This window comes from Abrus precatorius, unplaced genomic scaffold, assembly GCF_003935025.1.
Source record: "Abrus precatorius isolate BTA unplaced genomic scaffold, Abrus_2018 Scaffold2, whole genome shotgun sequence".
Lineage (NCBI taxonomy): Eukaryota > Viridiplantae > Streptophyta > Magnoliopsida > Fabales > Fabaceae > Abrus > Abrus precatorius.
Genome location: NW_020874362.1, coordinates 9,321,412 through 9,324,462, shown reverse-complemented (window position 1 = coordinate 9,324,462; position 3,051 = coordinate 9,321,412). Strand labels below are relative to the sequence as shown.

Here is a 3,051-nt window from a genome sequence, read left to right as displayed (position 1 = left end):
CTTCTGAATGGTCTTTCTTCAATAGCTTAAAATTTCCTTGTTGCAGATCTTGTTCAATTTTTCTCTCTGCTGCATCATTTACTTTCTTTTCTGCTGGTTTAGAACTTGCAACTACAGCTCCACTCCTTGTAGTTATGGCTTGACATTGCTCTTTAGAATTGATTACTGTATTGCTTGGAAATCTTCCTTCATCCTTGGTGGATAGTTGTTCAGCTAATTGTCCGATTTGTGTTTCTAGTTTCTTCATGGAAGCTTCTTGGTTTTTGAAGCTTGTTTGAGTCACCTTCATGAATTGCAGCATAGTTTCTTCCATCTCAGTCAACCTCTCATTCATAGGCTCGGAAAATTTCTGATTTCCTTGAGGTTGAGTGGATGAATTCCTCTGAAAATAAGGCTGTTGTGTTGCTGGACCTGTATTAGAAAAAGGCAAATTTGAGTTAGAATTCTTTGCAGCAGAATATTAATTATTCCAATTAGAATACTGTTGAGTTCTATTATTCGAAAATTGAAATCCAGGGGGATATGATGGCTGTTGTCTCTGAAAATTATTCATATAATTCACTTGCTCTTGTGGTTCACTTGTGGATGCCTCACATGCACCATTTACATGGTTTCCTCCACAAAAATCACAACTTAGCTGACTGGTAGGCATACTCCCTGTTTGCAGATTGCTGATTTGTTATGTTAAGGCAGCTAATTATTCTGAAAATATTTGATTTTGTAACTGATTCTGTGCAAGAAAAGTTTCTAGAACCTTAGCTTCATGACTAGAATTTCTTCCTTGGTTTCTTGAGTTTGGATTCTGATACATTGAAGATGCCATTATCTTAATAATTCTCTGAGCTTCTTCCAAGGACTTTGTATTTAATGAACCTCCAGCAGCAGCATCAACCATTGTTCTTGTTACTGCATTCATCCCATTATAAAAAGTTTCCAATTGCATCCAATCTGGGATACAATGATGTGAACACCTTCTAAGTAATTCTTTGTATCTTTCCCAAGCTTCATACAATGATTCTCCTTCTTGCTGCATAAAGGATGTAATTTCTCCTCTCAACTTAGCAGCTTTGGATGGAGGGAAGTACTTAGTTAGAAACTTATTCACAAGTTCTGTCCAGGTTGTGATGCTTCCTTGTGGTTGAGCTTGTAACCAACATTTTGCTCTATCTCTCAAGGAAAAAGGAAATAGTCTTAATCTGATAGCTTCTTCACTAACTCCATTCATTCTTATGGTGTCACATAACTGCAGAAAATTTGAAATATGTAAGTTAGGATCATCAGAATTTCCTCCAGAAAATTGATCCTGTTGGACTAAATGTAGTAGGGCAGGTTTAATCTCAAAATGGTTGGCTTGAATAGTTGGCCTAATTATAGAAGAGTTAAAACCTTGCATGTTAGGAATAGCATAGTCCCCTAATGTTCTAATTCTGTTCTGCTCTGCCATTTCTATTGCTAGATTTGGTTGTCTCAAGGGTGTAGATGTTCTTTTCACTCTAGGATTACTCTGAAATTCTGGAGAATGGACAGCTTCTAATTCACTATCACTCCCTATGGCTTTTTCTACTCTAGATTCTTTTCTCAATCTTCTCAAAGTTATGTCTATGTCAGGATCAAAGACCAGAATTGATTTATTCTTGTTTTTACCACGCATATACAAATCAGATTAAAGCAAAATTAGACTACAGTTGATATTCAGAAATGCACAACAGAAATCATGCAAAATCTATCAGTAAAAGCATATAGAAACTTAAATCTAATAGTTACAGAATTGTAAAATCATGTAAAAATATGCAGAATGGCAATTACAAATATGAAGAACAATGAAAACTGAAATTATGCAGGGAAACAAGGATGTCAAAATTCTATGCAGCAGACAAAAATATTATGCAGAATACTACACAAGGTGCAGTAAAATTATGCAGAAAGCAATTTGAAAGCAAAGCAACAAAATAAATGCTCAATCTAGTTACTTTTCTACTACTAATGATATTGAAATGCAAAATTCCCCGGCAACGGCGCCAAAAACTTGTTCGCAATCTACACTAGCAAGTGCACTAGGATTACAGCAAGTAATGAGTAAATTTAAGATCTAAATATCGTCTCCACAAGGAATTTAGGTTTCAAATACCACTTCATAGAATTATAACCATTTAAGTTTTTTCGAAAATTGGAAGGAGAGTAGTAACATGTAATAACAGCAAACTAGAACAATTAAAAGTAAAATGAACTTGCAGAAAACAGAATAATGAACACACAATTATGTGATAACAGAGGAAGAAACCATAGCTAGGGAATTGCTTCACCAAAACTCCAATGTTTAATCAATAAAGTTCTGAATTAACAAGCAATTGGAAAGAATGACAATCAGTTTCACATTGTATTATTCAGAGGTTAATTCCTTAACTCAGTGAACATAACATTCAATTAAACCATTCTAATTCCTTAGATCTGATTCAATTCAATATTGCTTTAAGTGTAAGAAACCAAAAGATTGCAAGATCAAAGTTCCTTATCCCTAAGAAAACTATAATCTCGGTGATTAGTTCAGATCTGAAGAACAAATTCAATTTCCACTGACAAGAGTTCCTCTGAATTTAGTTAATCAAATTTCCATTCAATTTCCACGTGAAGTTCAGAATCAATCACTCAATCTATTCCAAAGCTTGAAATTCAGATCCAAATCAATTCAACATGTTCGTTTCAGATCTACAATCCCTAACTATGAACGAATTACACAGCCATGGCAGCAGAGAAAAGAAAAGAAAGAGAAGAAGAGAAGAAGAAACTCAGAAACGCCATGGAAGCTTGCTCCACTCCAATTCCTTTTCGTGAAGCTCCAAGATTCGAATCCGCACTCCTCTCTCTCACTTCCTCTAATAAGAAGCTAACTAAAAAAAATTGAAAATGAACAGAATCCCCTTTTTCCGGATCATTTCTGGTATTTATAAAATTTCCTAGATTTTCACGTCATCACTTTTATGAGAAATAGTAGTTACGCAGAGAGTTTTTGGTTGCGCGTTAACACTTTTTCCAGAAATAGTGGCCACACGT

General features: G+C 34.9%; 1 non-coding gene across 1 annotated transcript; it reads left to right on the top strand.

Annotated features, from left to right (window-relative positions):
• The first annotated feature begins 953 nt into the window (after window positions 1-953).
• LOC113860358 lies at window positions 954-1,060 on the top strand. Its single transcript, XR_003503811.1, has one exon. It is a non-coding gene; the product is annotated as a small nucleolar RNA R71 (small nucleolar RNA).
• Window positions 1,061-3,051: the final 1,991 nt, after the last annotated feature.